Source organism: Papaver somniferum, chromosome 9, assembly GCF_003573695.1.
Source record: "Papaver somniferum cultivar HN1 chromosome 9, ASM357369v1, whole genome shotgun sequence".
Taxonomy (NCBI): Eukaryota; Viridiplantae; Streptophyta; class Magnoliopsida; order Ranunculales; family Papaveraceae; genus Papaver; species Papaver somniferum.
The window spans coordinates 43,617,758-43,636,389 of NC_039366.1; positions in this window are offsets into that span (position 1 = coordinate 43,617,758).

Here is an 18,632-nt window from a genome sequence, read left to right on the forward strand (position 1 = left end):
TTTTAGAAAGGAAAAAAGCTAGGAAAGTTGCCAAACAGGCTGCTATTATTATAGCAAAGCGTTCTTTACAATCTGATTCAAGTTTGGAATCTTCTCCCAGCAAGTCTATTGAGGAATCTCCAACCCGTGACATTCAAGCGGGGTTGGTTGATACTGTTTTTGATAAGAATAATATTTTGTCTAAGGAAGAATTATCAAAGGAAAAATCTCCTAGTAAGTTGTCTCCTATTAAGCTTGTCCCTGGTAACTTTGCATCTGAGGATGAAGACAGAGAGTTTTATGAGGATGAAGATGAGGATGTCTTGGGTAATTATGCTTTTGATACGGATATTATGGATGGAATTTTTTCAAAGAGCAAATCGTATAGAGTTGGTAGCAGCATAAGTAAATTGAAAGGAGTTGGCTATAGATATATGTAGCTTCTTTATTTTTCTTTTTTGTGGTTATTGCTTTTGTTATTTCTTAATCGTTATTTAGTCCCCTTTGGTTTATGGGGGTAGGGAGAATTGTGCTCCAATTTTGTAATTCTTGTAATTACGTTTTTTTGCTTAATAAACCTTTTTTGACCTAGCAAAAAAAAAGGAAATTGATTTCTGAGACTAAATCGTAAATATATAAACTCATCTTTAACAGAAAAAGTTTGACAAATGTATTGTAATCACAAAAAATATGTTCTAAAGCATTACGTCAAGTACAAATTGCATTTCTATGTACGTTGATTAAAGAAAATATGAAGGAAGGCAAATTTCACAATAGAAGAAGGATGAAAGCCCAAGAAGAACTAATCCAAATCCTAACAATTTTCATCTATCTTGAATCAAATAGAAAAGACAGAGCCAACACAAAAAGAAAGAGTTCAAAAAAATGTTGAATTTTATATACGTTAACTCAAAAAAGGATACACACTTCGTTATAAGTCTGAAATTGATTTCTGAAACTAAATTGTAAACTAGATAAACTCATCTTTAACAGAAAAAGTTTGAAAAATGTATTGTAATTGCAATTACTATGTTCTAAGGCAATACCTCTAGTAAAAATTGCATTTCTATGTACGTTGATTCAAGAAAATATGAATGAAGTCAAATTTCAGACTAGAAGAAGGATGAAAGACCATGTAGAACTAATCCAAATCCTAACAAATTTCTTCTATCTTGAATCAAATAGAAAGACAAAGCCAACACAAAAAGAAAGAGTTCAAAAAAAGGTTGAATTTTATATACGTTAACTTAAAAAAGGCTACACACTTCGTTATAAGTCTGAAATTGATTTCTGAAACTAAATTGTAAACTAGATAAACTCATCTTTAACAGAAAAAGTTTGAAAAATGTATTGTAATTACAATTAATATATTCTAAGGCAATAGCTCTAGTAAAAATTTCATTTCTATGTACGTTGATTCAAGAAATATGAAGGAAGTCAAATTTCATACTAGAAGAAGGATGAAAGACCATGTAGAACTAATCCAAATCTTAACAAATTTAATCTATCTTGAATCAAATACTTTCTTTTTTGCTAGGTCAAAAAGGTTTATTAAGATAAACTCCCCACCCCCATAAACCAAAGGGGTGAAAAACAACAAAATAACTAACAAAAAATAAGCAACAAAGCCCAAAAAAAATAACAAGAAAAACTAACAAAGGAAAACATTAAGAGTTTCCACCCCCTCCTTTGTTCTTATTATTCTTCTTTGGAGTTTGCATTCTTTTTAATTGGTCTTGTATTTCCTTGCAATACTCCTTGCGAAAAGATAAATCTTTCACAAACTGTTGTTGAATATCAAATTTCGTTATTGTAAGAAGAACTTCATGCTCCTCTTTAGATAAATGCACCTCTCTATTAGTACTCAAAACTTTATGCAGTTGCAGCCTAGCATTGTGCTCAGCAATATTCGAACTACCTTTAAATTTTTCCTTGGCACGTACCACCTGCTGCTCCCTCAAAATATCTTCATGTTTTCCCTTTTTAAAAACCTGGTCCGTAGAGTTCCCAGACTTATTCTCCCCCAAAACACCGTCAGAGTAAACTACATCATTCCCAATATGACAAGACGTGGCCTCAATTCATTTTTCCGTATTCAAATTGGATTCACCATCCAACTCCAAGTCACGACTACTATTCTCCAAATCCAAATTGAATTTTAAAGCCTCTGTATTTAAACAAGAATCTGTAGCCTCCTTATTACTTCCAGAACAAGAGTCCGAGCAAGCTTCAAATTCCTTGGATTTCTCTAAATTCCCATCACGTTCCGTTACCAAGATTGGTATTCTTTCCGTGTCTTGACTGAAGTCCGATTGATTGCGCTTTGATAGAACGCTTTTAGCCTTCTTAGACAGTTTTTTTGCTTCCCTTCTAGCACGAATAACATCACCTACTTCCGCCCAATCCTTAGAACCAATACTCCCTTCAGAAAAATCAGTCTCCTCCTCAAGTTCATTTTCCACGGCATTCTCCATCTCCTCACTATTATTCTCATTAGTAAGTCCAACTTCTCTGGTAAGAACATCAAAACTATTACGATGAACAACCAACTCAGAACTGAATAAATCCTCCGCAACCGGAGTAAATTTTAAAGGTGAACCCTTATTCTTATCCCCTACTTGCTGCCAGTCATTTGCATCTTGAAATTGCTGAGTATTACCATGATTTGACGCATCTTTCTGAACGTCATCAGAAGTAACATTAGCTGCACTTTTCTGACGTTGTCTCCATTCCAAAGATTGGTTGGTAGCTTGCGAATTCTTCTTAGCAGCTGCACGAGCAGTAGTTCCCTTCTCCCCACCAGTCTTTGTTGGAGCATCATTAACCTTATTACCAGCACCTTCTTGCACAACCAAAGGGCTGTTACCTGATTGACTCTTTTTAGCATCATTATTATTATTGATTATAGCCTTCCCAAACAGCTAGCGTGCCTTTTTACAATCAGCATAGGCATGTCCTATGATATTGCAATGTTTACAATATGCAGGCTTCTTAGGAATATCCACTGATTGTGAAAATTTCCTCCCACCAGATGAGAGAATGATCTCCTCAGCAACGTTTTCAGCAAAATTAATATCAATCAAAATAGATGCAAAATAACCATAATCATGATTTAAAGTTTTTGAATCCACCACAATAGGTGTACCAAGAGTTTTACCTAAGGATAAGACCTTAGGTCCATAATTCCATGGGAAGACCTGGAAACTTTACCCACACAACAGCATGAGAAGTTCTTTGTTTTGAAGGATCAAAACTTGGGAACCACTCTTGCAACTTCAATGCTTGATTTTCAACAATCCATGACTCCTTATGGTTCACTTTTTGCTGATCCTCTTTGGAAGATAACTTTATAATGAAAAAACCTTTACTCATAGGCACGAACTTCACTTTATCTTCACCCAGCTTCCATTGTTCTACAAGTGACTTTTTAACAGCGCCAAAATTCAGATCCTTAAAAACAAGCCTCCCAATGAGACTATACTGCCATATAGCACATCCCTTTTGAAAGAAATTGTCTGGAATCACCAAGGATGGTTTTCCGTCTTCCATAGTAGGGTTAGGAAGCGTACCCAAATCAATGGAAGTGGTATTTAGTTGTTTCTTACCAACAACCATTTCTGCTAAAGATATAATCTTCATATTACCGGGATCCGAAGATTTCCCCATCTTGAAACACCCAAAGGGTGAACAAGATTAGAGAAAACGTGATTATTTTTTTTTTAAAACCCTAAAATCGCCAGAGCTTTTTTAGGAGAGAGAAAAAATTTGAATCAAATAGAAAGACAAAGCCAACACAAAAAGAAAGAGTTCATAAAAATGTTGAATTTTATGTACGTTAACTCAAAAAAGTCCACACACTTCGTTATATGTCTGAAATTGATTTCTGAAACTCAATTGTTAACAAGATAAACTCATCTTTAACAGAAAAAGTTTGAAAATGTATTGTAGTCACAAATAATATGTTCTAAGGCATTACGTCTAGTAAAAATTGCATTTCTATGTACGTTGATTCAAGAAATATGAAGGAAGTCAAATTTCATACTAGAAGAAGGATGAAAGACCATGTAGAACTAATCCAAATCTTAACAAATTTAATCTATCTTGAATCAAATAGAAAGACAAATCCAACACAATGAAAGAGTCCATAAAATTTTGAATTTTATATACGTTAACTCAGAAAATGTCTACAAGTCGGAAATTGATTTCTGAAACTAAATCGTAAACTAGATAAACCCGTCTTTAACATAAAAAGTTTGAAAATGTATTGCAATCACAAATAATATGTTCTAAGGAATTACGTCTAGTAAAAATTGCATTTCTATGTACGTTGATTCAAGAAAATATGAAGGAAGTCAAATTTCACAATAGAAGAAGGATGAAAGACAATTAACCCAAATCCTAACAAATTTCATCTATGTGTATCAAACTGAAAGACAAATCCAATACAAAAATAAAGAGTTCATAAAAATGTTGAATTTTTTATACGTTAACTCAAAAAAGTCTAAACACTTCGTTATAAGTCGGAAGTTGATTTCTGAGACTAAATTGTAAACTAGATAAACTCATCTTTAACACAAAAAGTTTGAAAATTGTATTGTAGTCACAAATAATATGTTCTAAGGCATTACGTCTAGTAAAAATCTCATTTTATGTACGTTGATTCAAGAAAATATGAAGGAAGTAAAATTTCACAATAGAAGAAGGATGAAAGACCATGCACAACTAATCCAAATCCTAACAAATTTCATCTATCTTGAATCAAATAGTAAGACAAAGCCAACACAAAAAGAAAGAGTTCATAAAAAATTTAAATTTTATATGCGTTAACTCAAAAAATCTACACACTTCGTTATAAGTCGGAAATTGATTTCTGAGACTAAATCGTAAAATAGATAAACTCATCTTTAACAGAAAAAGTTTGAAAAATGTATTGTAATCACAAATAATATGTTCTAAAGCCTTACGTCAAGTACAAATTGCATTTCTATGTACGTTGATTCAAGAAAATATGAAGGAAGGAAAATTTCACAATAGAAGAAGGATGAAAGACCAAGAAGAACTAATCCAAATCCTAACAATTTTCATCTATCTTGAATCAAATAGAAAAGACAGAGCCAACACAAAAAGAAAGTGTTCAAAAAATGTTGAATTTTATATACGTTAACTCAAAAAAGGATACACACTTCGTTATAAGTCTGAAATTGATTTCTGAGACTAAATTGTAAACTAGATAAACTCATCTTTAACACAAAAAGTTTGAAAAATGTATTGTAGTCACAAATAATATGTTCTAAGGCATTACGTCTAGTAAAAATCTCATTTCTATGTACGTTGATTCAAGAAAATATGAAGGAAGTAAAATTTCACAATAGAAGAAGGATGAAAGACCATGCACAACTAATCCAAATCCTAACAAATTTCATCTATTTCGAATCAAATAGTAAGACAAAGCCAACACAAAAAGAAAGAGTTCATAAAAATTTTAAATTTTATATACGTTAACTCAAAAAATCTACACACTTCGTTATAAGTCGGAAATTGATTTCTGAGACTAAGTCGTAAAATAGATAAACTCATCTTTAACAGAAAAAGTTTGAAAAATGTATTGTAATCACAAATAATATGTTCTAAAGGCTTACGTCAAGTACAAATTGCATTTCTATGTACGTTTATTCAAGAAAATATGAAGGAAGGCAAATTTCACAATAGAAGAAGGATGAAAGACCATGTAGAACTAATCCAAATCCTAACAAATTTCTTCTATCTTGAATCAAATAGAAAGACAAAGCCAACACAAAAAGAAAGAGTTCATAAAAATGTTGAATTTTATATACCTTAACTCAAAAAAGTCTACATCTTCGTTATAAGTCTGAAATTGATTTCTGAAACTAAATTGTAGACTAGATAAACTCATCTTTAACAGGAAAAGTTTGAAAAATGTATTGTAGTCACAAATAATATGTTCTAAGGCATAACGTCTAGTAAAAATTGCATTTCTATATACGTTGATTCAAGAAAATATGAAGGAAGCCAAATTTCACAATAGAAGATGGATGAAAGACCATGCATAACTAATACAAATCCTAACAAATTTCATATATCTTGAATTGAATAGAAAGACAAAGCCAACACAAATAAAAGAGTTCATAAAATTTTGAATTTTATATACGTTAACTAAAAAAAGTCTACACACTTCGTTATAACTCGGAAATTGATTTCTGAGACTAAATCGTAAACTAGATAAACTCATCTTTAACAGAAAAAGTTTGACAAATGTATTGTAATCACAAATAATATGTTCTAAAGCATTACGTCTAGTAAAAATTTCATTTCTATGTACGTTGATTCAAGAAAATATGAAGGAAGTAAAATTTCACAATAGAAGAAGGATGAAAGACAATGCAGAACTAATCCAAATCCTAACAAATTTCATCTATCTTGAATCAAATAGTAATACAAAGCCAACACAAAAAGAAAGAGTTCATAAAATTTTTAAATTTTATATATGTTAACTCAAAAAATCTACACACTTTGTTATAAGTCGGAAATTGATTTCTGAGACTAAATCGTAAACTAGATAAACTCATCTTCAACAGAAAAAGTTTGAAAAATGTATTGTAATCACAAATAATATGTTCTATAGCTCTACGTCAAGTAAAAATTGCATATCTATGTACTTTGATTCAAGAAAATATGAGGGAAGGAAAATTTCACAATAGAAGAAGGATGAAAGACCAAGAAGAACTAATCCAAATCCTAACAAATTTCATCTATCTTGAATCAAATAGAAAAGACAGAGCCAACACAAAAAGAAAGAGGTCAAATAAATGTTGAATTTTATATACGTTAACTCAAAAAAGGATACACACTTCGTTATAAGTCTGAAATTGATTTCTGAAACTAAATTGTTAACTAGATAAACTCATCTTTAACAGAAAAAGTTTGAAAAATGTATTGTAGTCACAAATAATATGTTCTAAGGCATTACGTCTAGTAAAAATCTCATTTCTATGTACGTTGATTCAAGAAAATATGAAGGAAGTAAAATTTCACAATAGAAGAAGGATGATAGACCATGCACAACTAATCCAAATCCTAACAAATTTCATCTATTTCGAATCAAATAGTAAGAAAAAGCCAACACAAAAAGAAAGAGTTCATAAAAATTTTAAATTTTATATACGTTAACTCAAAAAATCTACACACTTCGGTATAAGTCGGAAATTGATTTCTGAGACTAAATCGTAAAATAGATAAACTCATCTTTAACAGAAAAAGTTTGAAAAATGTATTGTAATCACAAATAATATGTTCTAAAGCCTTACGTCAAGTACAAATTGCATTTCTATGTACGTTTATTCAAGAAAATATGAAGGAAGGCAAATTTCACAATAGAAGAAGGATGAAAGACCATGTAGAACTAATCCAAATCCTAACAAATTTCTTCTATCTTGAATCAATAGAAAGACAAAGCCAACACAAAAAGAAAGAGTTCATAAAAATGTTGAATTTTATATACCTTAACTCAAAAAAGTCTACATCTTCGTTATAAGTCTGAAATTGATTTCTGAAACTAAATTGTAAACTAGATAAACTCATCTTTAACAGGAAAAGTTTGAAAAATGTATTGTAGTCACAAATAATATGTTCTAAGGCATAACGTCTAGTAAAAATTGCATTTCTATATACGTTGATTCAAGAAAATATGAAGGAAGCCAAATTTCACAATAGAAGATGGATGAAAGACCATGCATAACTAATACAAATCCTAACAAATTTCATATATCTTGAATTGAATAGAAAGACAAAGCCAACACAAATAAAAGAGTTCATAAAATTTTGAATTTTATATACGTTAACTAAAAAAAGTCTACACACTTCGTTATAACTCGGAAATTGATTTCTGAGACTAAATCGTAAACTAGATAAACTCATCTTTAACAGAAAAAGTTTGACAAATGTATTGTAATCACAAATAATATGTTCTAAAGCATTACGTCTAGTAAAAATTTCATTTCTATGTACGTTGATTCAAGAAAATATGAAGGAAGTAAAATTTCACAATAGAAGAAGGATGAAAGACAATGCAGAACTAATCCAAATCCTAACAAATTTCATCTATCTTGAATCAAATAGTAATACAAAGCCAACACAAAAAGAAAGAGTTCATAAAATTTTTAAATTTTATATATGTTAACTCAAAAAATCTACACACTTTGTTATAAGTCGGAAATTGATTTCTGAGACTAAATCGTAAACTAGATAAACTCATCTTCAACAGAAAAAGTTTGAAAAATGTATTGTAATCACAAATAATATGTTCTATAGCTCTACGTCAAGTAAAAATTGCATATCTATGTACTTTGATTCAAGAAAATATGAGGGAAGGAAAATTTCACAATAGAAGAAGGATGAAAGACCAAGAAGAACTAATCCAAATCCTAACAAATTTCATCTATCTTGAATCAAATAGAAAAGACAGAGCCAACACAAAAAGAAAGAGGTCAAATAAATGTTGAATTTTATATACGTTAACTCAAAAAAGGATACACACTTCGTTATAAGTCTGAAATTGATTTCTGAAACTAAATTGTTAACTAGATAAACTCATCTTTAACAGAAAAAGTTTGAAAAACCTATTCTAATTGCAATTACTATGTTCTAAGGCAATACCTCTAGTAAAAATTGCATTTCTATGTACGTTGATTCAAGAAAATATGAAGGAAGTCAAATTTCACAATAGAAGAAGGATGAAAGACCATGCATAACTATTCCAAATCCTAACAAATCTATCTTAAATCAAATAGAAAGACAAAGCCAACACAAATGAAAGAGTTCATAAAATTTTGAATTTTATATACGTTAACTCAAAAAAGTCAACAAGTCGGAAATTGATTTCTGAGACTAAATCGTAAACTAGATAAACCATCTTTAACATAAAAAGTTTGAAAATGTATTGTAATCACAAATAATATGTTCTAAGGAATTACGTCAAGTAAAAATTCCCTTTTTATGTACGTTGATTCAAGAAAATATGAAGGAAGTCAAATTTCACAATAGAAGAAGGATGAATGACCATGCAGAACTAATCCAAATCCTAACAAATTTCATCTATCTTGACTGAAATAGAAAGACAAAGCCAATACAATAAGAAAGAATTCATAAAATTTTTGAATTTTATATAAGTTAACTAAAAAAATTCTACACACTTCGTTATAAGTCGGAAATTGATTTCTAAGACTAAACCGCAAACTAGATAAACTCATCTTTAACAGAAAAAGTTTGAAAAATGTATTGTAATCACAAATAATATGTTCTAAAGCATTACGTCTAGTAAAAATAGCATTTCTATGTACGTTGATTCAATAAAATATGAAGGAAGGAAAATTTCACAATAGAAGAAGGATGAACGACCAAGAAGAACTAATCCAAATCCAAACAAATTTCATCTACCTTGAACCAAATAGAAAGACAAAGCCAATACAAAAAGAAAGAGTTCATAAAAATGTTGAATTTTATATACCTTAAACTAGATAAGTCTACATCTTCGTTATAAGTCTGTAATTGATTTCAGAAACTAAATTGTAAACTAGATAAACTCATCTTTAATAGGAAAAGTTTGAAAAATGTATTGTAGTCACAAATAATATGTTCTAAGGCATAACGTCTAGTAAAAATTGCATTTCTATATACGTTGGTTCAAGAAAATATGAAGGAAGCCAAATTTCACAATAGAAGATGGATGAAAGACCATGCATAACTAATCCAAATCCTAACAAATTTCATCTATCTTGAATCGAATAGAAAGACAAAGCCAACACAAATGAAAGAGTTCATAAAATTTTGAATTTTATATACGTTAACTAAAAAAAGTCTACACACTTCCTTATAACTCGGAAATTGATTTCTGAGACTAATTCGTAAATTAGATAAACTCATCTTTAACAGAAAAAGTTTGACAAATATATTGTAATCACAAATAATATGTCCTAAAGCATTACGTCAAGTAAAAATTCCATTTCTATGTGCGTTGATTCAAGAAATATGAAGGAAGTCAAATTTCACACTAGAAGAAGGATGAAAGACCATGTAGAACTAATCCAAATCCTAACAAATTTAATCTATCTTGAAGCAAATAGAAAGACAAATCCAACACAAAAAGAAAGAGTTCATAAAAATGTGGAATTTTATGTACGTTACCTCAAAAAAGTCTACACACTTCGTTATATGTCTGAAATTGATTTTTGAAACTAAATTGCAAACTAGATAAACTCATCTTTAACAGAAAAAGTTTGAAAAATGTATTGTAATCACAAATAATATGTTCTAAAGCATTACGTCTAGTAAAAATTGCATTTCTATGTACGTTGATTCAAGAAAATATGATGGAAGTCAATTCAACAATAGAAGAAAGATGAAAGACCAAGAAGAACTAATCCAAATCCTAACAAATTTCATCTATCTTGAATCAAATAGAAAGACAAAGCCAACACAAAAAGATAAGGTTCATAAAATTTTTGAATTTTACATACATTAACTCCAAAAATTCTACACACTTCGTTATAAGTCGGAAATTGATTTATGAGACTAAATTGTAAACTAGATAAACTCATCTTTAACAGAAAAAGTTTGAAAAATGTATTGTAATTGCAATTACTATGTTCTAAGGCAATACCTCTAGTAAAAATTGCATTTCTATGTACGTTGATTCAAAAAAATATGAAGGAAGTCAAATTTCAGACTAGAAGAAGGATGAAAGACCATGTAGAACTAATCCAAATCCTAAGAAATTTCTTCCATCTTGAATCAAAATAGAAAGACAAAGCCAACACAAAAAGAAAGAGTTCATAAAAATGTTGAATTTTATATACATTAACTCAAAAAAGTCTACACACTTCGTTATAAGTCTAAAATTGATTTCTGAACCTAAATTGTAAAATAGATAAACTCATCTTTAACAGAAAAAGTTTGAAAAATGTATTGTAGTCACAAAGTATATGTTCTAAGGCATACGTCTAGTAAAAATTGCATTTCTATGTATGTTGATTCAAGAAAATATGAAGGAAGTAAGATTTCACAATAGAAGAAGGATGAAAGACCATGCATAACTAATCCAAATCCTAACAAATTTCATGTATCTTGAATCAAATAGTAAGACAAAGCCAACACAAAAAGAAAGAGTTCATAAAAATTTAAATTTTATATATGTTAACTCAAAAAATCTACACACTTCGTTATAAGTCGGAAATTGATTTATGAGATTAAATCGTAAACTAGATAAACTCATCTTTAACATAAAAAGTTTGAAAAATGTATTGTAATCACAAATAATATGTTCTAAAGCATTACGTTAAGTACAAATTGCATATCTATGTACGTTGATTCAAGAAAATATGAAGGAAGGTAAATTTCACAATAGAAGAAGGATGAAAGACCAAGAAGAACTAATCCAAATCCTAACAATTTTCATCTATCTTGCATCAAATAGAAAAGACAGAGCCAACACAAAAAGAAAGAGTTCAAATAAATGTTGAATTTTATATACGTTAACTCAAAAAAGGATACACACTTCGTTATAAGTCGAAAATTGATTTCAGAGAATAAATTGTAAACTAGATAAACTAATCTTTAACAGAAAAAATTTGAAAAATGTATTGTAATCACAAATAATATGTTCTAAGGCATTACGCCTAGTTTAAATTGCATTTCTATGTAAGTTGATTCAATAAAATATGAAGGAAGTCAAACTTCACAATAGAAGAAGGATGAAAAACCAGCCAGAACTAATCCAAATTCTAACAAATTTCATCTATTTGAATCAAATTGAAAGACAAAGCCAATACAAAAATAAAGAGTTCATAAAAATGTTGAATTTTGTATACGTTAACTTAAAGTCTACACACTTCGTTATAAGTCGGAAGTTGATTTCTGAGACAAAATTGTAAACTAGATAAACTCATCCTTAACAGAAAAAGGTTGAAAAATGTATTGTAATCACAATTAATATGTTCTAAGGCAGTACGTTAAAATTGCATTTCTATGTATGTTGATCAAGAATATATGAAGGAAGTCAAATTTCACAATAGAAGAAGGACGGAAGACCAAGCAGAACTAATCCTAATACTAACAAATTTCACCTATATTGAATCAAATAGAAAGACAAAGCCAAGACAAAAAGAAGGAGATCATAAAAATGTTGAATTTTATATACGTTAACCTAAAAAAGTCTACACACTTCGTTATAAGTCGGAAATTGATTTCTGAGACTAAATTGTAAACTAGATAAACTCATTTTTAACAGAAAATGTTTGAGAAATGTATTGTAGTCACAAATAATATGTTCTAAGGCATTACGTTTAGTAAAAATTGCATTTCTATGTACGTTGATTCAAGAAAATATGAAGGAAGTCAAATTTCACAATAGAAGAAGGATGAAAAACCAGCAAGAACTAACCCAAATTCTAACAAATTTCATCTATTTGAATCAAATTGAAAGACAAAGCCAACACAAAAATAAAGTGTTCATAAATATGTTGAATTTTTTATACGTTAACTCAAAAAAGTCTACAAGTCGGAAATTGATTTCTGAGGCTAAATCGTAAACTAGATAAACCCATCTTTCAATAAAAAGTTTAAAAAATGTATTGTAATCACAAATAATATGTTCTAAACCATTACGTCAAGTAAAAATTGTATTTCTATGTACGTTGATTCAAGAAAATATGAAGGAAGGCAAATTTCACAATATAAGAAGGATGAAAGACCATGAAGAACTAATCCAAATCCTAAAAAATTTCATCTATATTGAATCAAACAGAAAGACAAAACCAACACAAAAAGAAAGACTTCATAAAAATGTTGAATTTTATATATGTTAACTCAAAAAAGTCTACACACTTCGCTATAAGTCTGATATTGATTACTGAAACTAAATTGTAAACTAGATAAACTCATCTTTAACATAAAAAGTTTGAAAATGTATTGTAATCACAAATAATATGTTCTAAGGCATTACGTCTGGTAAAAATTGCATTTCTATGTACGTTGATTCAAGAAAATATGAAGGAAGTTAAATTTCACAATAGAAGAAGGATGAAAGACCAGCCAGAACTAACCCAAATTCTAAAAAAATTTATCTATTTGAATCAAACTAAAAGACAAATCCAATACAAAAATAAAGAGTTCATAAAAATGTTGAATTTTTTATACGTTAACTCAAAAAAGTCTACACACTTCGTTATAAGTCGGGAATTGATTTCTGAGACTAAATTGTAAACTAGATAAACTCATCTTTAACAGAAAACATTTGAAAAATGTATTGTAATTACAATTAATATGTCCTAAGGCAATACATCTAGTAAAAATTGCATTTCTTTCTACGTTGATTCAAGAAAATATGAAGGAAATCAAATTTCACACTAGAAGAAGGATGAAACACAACGCAGAACTAATCCAAATCCTTACAAATTTCATCTATCCTGAATCAAATAGAAAGACAAAGCCAACACAAAAAGAAAGAGATCATAAAAATGTTGAATTTTATATACGTTAACTCAAAAAAGTCTACACACTTCGTTATATGTCTGAAATTGATTACAGAAAAAGTTTGAAAACGTATTGTAATCACAAATAATATGTTCTATGGCATTATGTCTAGTAATAATTGCATTTCTATGTACGTTGATTCAAGAAAATATGAAGTAAAATTTCACAACAGAAGAAGGATGAAAGACCAGCCAGAACTAACCCAAGTTCTAAAAAATTTCATCTATTTGAATCAAATTGAAAGACAAAGCCAATAAAAAAATAAAGAGTTCATAAAAATGTTGAATTTTTTATACGTTAACTCAAAATATTCTACACACTTCGTTATAAGTAGGAGGTTGATTTCTGAGACTAGACTGTAAACTAGATAAACTCATCTTTAACAGAAATTTTTTGAAAAATATATTGTAATTACAATTAATATGTTCTAAGGCAGTACGTCTAGTAAAAATTGCATTTCTATGTACGTTGATTCAAGAAAATATGAAGGAAGTCAAATTTCACAATAGAAGAAGGATGAAAGATCAAGCAGAAATAATCCAAATCCTAATAAATTTCATCTTTGTAGACTAGATAAACTAATCTTTAACAGAAAAAATTTGAAAAATGTATTGTAATCACAAATAATATGTTCTAAGGCATTACGCCTAGTTTAAATTACATTTCTATGTACGTTGATTCAATAAAATATGAAGGAAGTCAAACTTCACAATAGATGAAGGATGAAAAACCAGCCAGAACTAATCCAAATTCTAAAAAATTTCATCTATTTGAATCAAACTGAAAGACAAAGCCAATACAAAAATAAAGAGTTCATAAAAATTTTGAATTTTTTATACATTAACTCAAAAAAATCTACACACTTCGTTATAAGTCGAAAGTTGATTTCTGAGACTAAATTGTAAACAAGATAAACTCATCTTTAACAGAAAAAGATTGAAAAATGTATTGTAATTACAATTAATATGTTCTATGGCAATAGCTCTAGTAAAAATTGCATTTATATGTACGTTGATTCAAGAAATATGAAGGAAGTCAAATTTTACACTAGAAGAAGGATGAAAGACCAGCCAGAACTAATCCAATTTCTAAAAAATTTCATCTACTTGAATCAAATTGAAAGACAACGGCAATAAAAAATAAAGAGTTCATAAAAATGTTGAATTTTTATACGTTAACTCAAAAAAGTCTACACACTTCGTTATAAGTCGGAAGTTGATTTCTGAGACTAAATTGTAAACTAGATATACTCATCTTTAACATAATAAGTTTGAAAAATGTATTGTAATTACAATTAATATGTTCTAAGGCAATACCTCTAGTAAAAATTGCATTTCTATGTACGTTGATTCAAGAAAATATGAAGGAAGTCAAATTTCACAATAGAAGAAAGATGAAAGACCATGCAGAACTAATCCAAATCCTAACAAATTTCATCTATCTTGAATCAAATAGAAAGACAAAGCCAACACAAAAAGAAAGAGTTCATAAAAATATTGAATTTTATATACGTTAACTCAAAAAAGTCTACACACTTCGTTATAAGTCTGAAATTGATTTCTGAGACTAAATCGTAAACTAGATTAACTCATCTTTAACAGAAAAAATTTGAAAAATGTATTGCAGTCACAAATAATATGTTCTAAAGCATTACGTCTAGTAAAAATTGCATTTCTATGTACGTTGATTCAAGAAAATATGAAGGAAGTCAAATTCACAATAGAAGAAGGATCAAAGACCAGCCAGAACTAATCCAAATTCTAAAAAATTTCGTCTATTTGAATCAAATTGAAAGACAACGCCAATAAAAAATAAAGAGTTCATAAAAATGTTGAATTTTTTATACGTTAACTCAAAAAAGTCTACACACTTCGTTATAAGTCGGAAGTTGATTTCTGAGACTAAATTGTAAACTAGATATACTCATCTTTAACAGAATAAGTTTGAAAAATGTATTGTAATTACAATTAATATGTACTAAGGCAGTACGTCTAGTAAAAATGGGATTTCTATGTATGTTGATTCAAGAATATATGAAGGAAGTCAAATTACACAATAGAAGAAGGACGAAAGACCAAGCAGAACTAATCCAAATACTAACAAATTTCATCAATCTTGAATAAAATAGAAAAACAAAGCCAAGAAAAAAAAAAGATCATAAAAATGTTAAATTTCATATATGTTAACTCAAAAAAGTCTACACACTTCGTTATAAGTCGGAAATTTATTTCTGAGACTAAATTGTAAACTAGATAAACTCATCTTTAACAGAAAAAGTTTGAAAAATGTATTGTAATTACAATTAATATGTTCTAAGGCAATACCTCTAGTAAAAATTGCATTTCTATGTACGTTGATTCAAGAAAATATGAAGGAAGTCAAATGTCACAATGGAAGAAAGATGAAATACCATGCAGAACTAATCCAAATCCTAACAAATTTCATCTATCTTGAATCAAATAGAAAGACAAAGCCAACACAAAAAGAAAGAGTTCATAAAAATATTGAATTTTATATACGTTAACTCAAAAAAGTCTACACACTTCGTTATAAGTCTGAAATTGATTTCTGAGACTAAATCGTAAACTAGATTAACTCATCTTTAACAGAAAAAGTTTGAAAAATGTATTGCAATCACAAATAATATGTTCTAAAGCATTACGTCTAGTAAAAATTGCATTTCTATGTACGTTGATTCAAGAAAATATGAAGAAGTCAAAATTCACAATAGAAGAAGGATTAAAGACCATGCATAACTAATCCAAATCCTAACAAATTTCATCTATCTTGAATCAAATAGAAAGACAAACCAACACAAATGAAAGAGTTCATAAAATTTTGAATTTTATATACGTTAACTCAAAAAAGTCTACAAGTCGGAAATTGATTTTTGAGACTAAATCGTAAACTAGATAAACTCATTTTTAACAGAAAAAGTTTGAAAAATGTATTGCAATCATAAATAATATGTTCTAAAGCATTACGTCTAGTAAAAATTGAATTTCTATGTACGTTGATTTAAGAAAATATGAGGATGGCAAATTTCAAAATATAAGAAGGATGAAAGACCAAGAAGAACTAATCCAAATCCTAACAAATTTCATCTATCTTGAGTCAAATAGAAAGACAAACCCAACACATAAAGAAAGAGTTCATAAAAATGTTGAATTTTATATACGTCAACTCAAAAAAGTCTACACACTTCGTTATAAGTCTGAAATTGATTTCTGACAATAAATTGTAAACTAGATAAACTCATCTTTAACAGAAAAAGTTTGAAAAATGTATTGTAATCACAAATAATATGTTCGAAGGCATTGCGTCTAGTAAAAATTGCATTTCTATGTACGTTGATTCAAGAAAATATGAAGGAAGTCAAATTTCACAATCGAAGAAGGATGAAAGACTAGCCAGAACTAATCCAAATTCTAACAAATTTAATCTATTTGAATCAAATCGAAAGACAAAGCCAATAAAAAATAAAGAGTTCATAAAAATGTGGAATTTTTAATACGTTAACTCAAAAAAGTCTACACACATCGTTATAAGTCGGAAGTTGATTTCTGAGACTAAATTGTAAACTAGATATACTCATCTTTAACAGAATAAGTTTGAAAAATGTATTGTAATTACAATTAATATGTACTAAGGCTGTACGTCTAGTAAAAATGGGATTTCTATGTATGTTGATTCAAGAATATATGAAGGAAGTCAAATTACACAATAGAAGAAGGACAAAAGACCAAGCAGAACTAATCCAAATACTAACAAATTTCATCAATCTTGAATCAAATAGAAAAACAAAGCCAAGAAAAAAAAAAGATCATAAAAATGTTAAATTTCATATACGTTAACTCAAAAAAGTCTACACACTTCGTTATAAGTCGGAAATTTATTTGTGAGACCAAATTGTAAACTAGATAAAGACAAAACCAACACAAAAAGAAAGACTTCATAAAAATGTTGAATTTTATATATGTTAACTCAAAAAAGTCTACACACTTCGCTATAAGTCTGATATTGATTACTGAAACTAAATTGTAAACTAGATAAACTCATCTTTAACATAAAAAGTTTGAAAATGTATTGTAATCACAAATAATATGTTCTAAGGCATTACGTCTGGTAAAAATTGCATTTCTATGTACGTTGATTCAAGAAAATATGAAGGAAGTTAAATTTCACAATAGAAGAAGGATGAAAGACCAGCCAGAACTAACCCAAATTCTAAAAAAATTTATCTATTTGAATCAAACTAAAAGACAAATCCAATACAAAAATAAAGAGTTCATAAAAATGTTGAATTTTTTATACGTTAACTCAAAAAAGTCTACACACTTCGTTATAAGTCGGGAATTGATTTCTGAGACTAAATTGTAAACTAGATAAACTCATCTTTAACAGAAAACATTTGAAAAATGTATTGTAATTACAATTAATATGTCCTAAGGCAATACATCTAGTAAAAATTGCATTTCTTTCTACGTTGATTCAAGAAAATTTGAAGGAAATCAAATTTCACACTAGAAGAAGGATGAAACACAACGCAGAACTAATCCAAATCCTTACAAATTTCATCTATCTTGAATCAAATAGAAAGACAAAGCCAACACAAAAAGAAAGAGATCATACAAATGTTGAATTTTATATACGTTAACTCAAAAAAGTCTACACACTTCGTTATATGTCTGAAATTGATTTCTGAAACTAAATTTTAAACTAGATAAACTCATCTTTAACAGAAAAAGTTTGAAAAATGTATTGTAATTACAAATAATATGTTCTAAGGAATTACGTCTAGTAAAAATTGCATTTCTATGTACGTTGATTCAAGAAAATATGAAGGAAGTCAAATTTCACAATAGAAGAAGGATGAAAGACCAGCCAGAACTAATCCAAATTCTAACAAATTTCATCTATTTGAATCAAATTGAAAGACAAAGCCAATACAAAAATAAAGAGTTCATAAAAATGTTGAATTTTTTATACGTTAACTCAAAAAAGTCTACAAACTTCGGTATAAGTCGCAAATTGATTTCTGAGACTAAATTGTAAGCTAGATAAACTCATCTTTAACAGAAAAAGTTTGAAAAATATATTTTAATCAC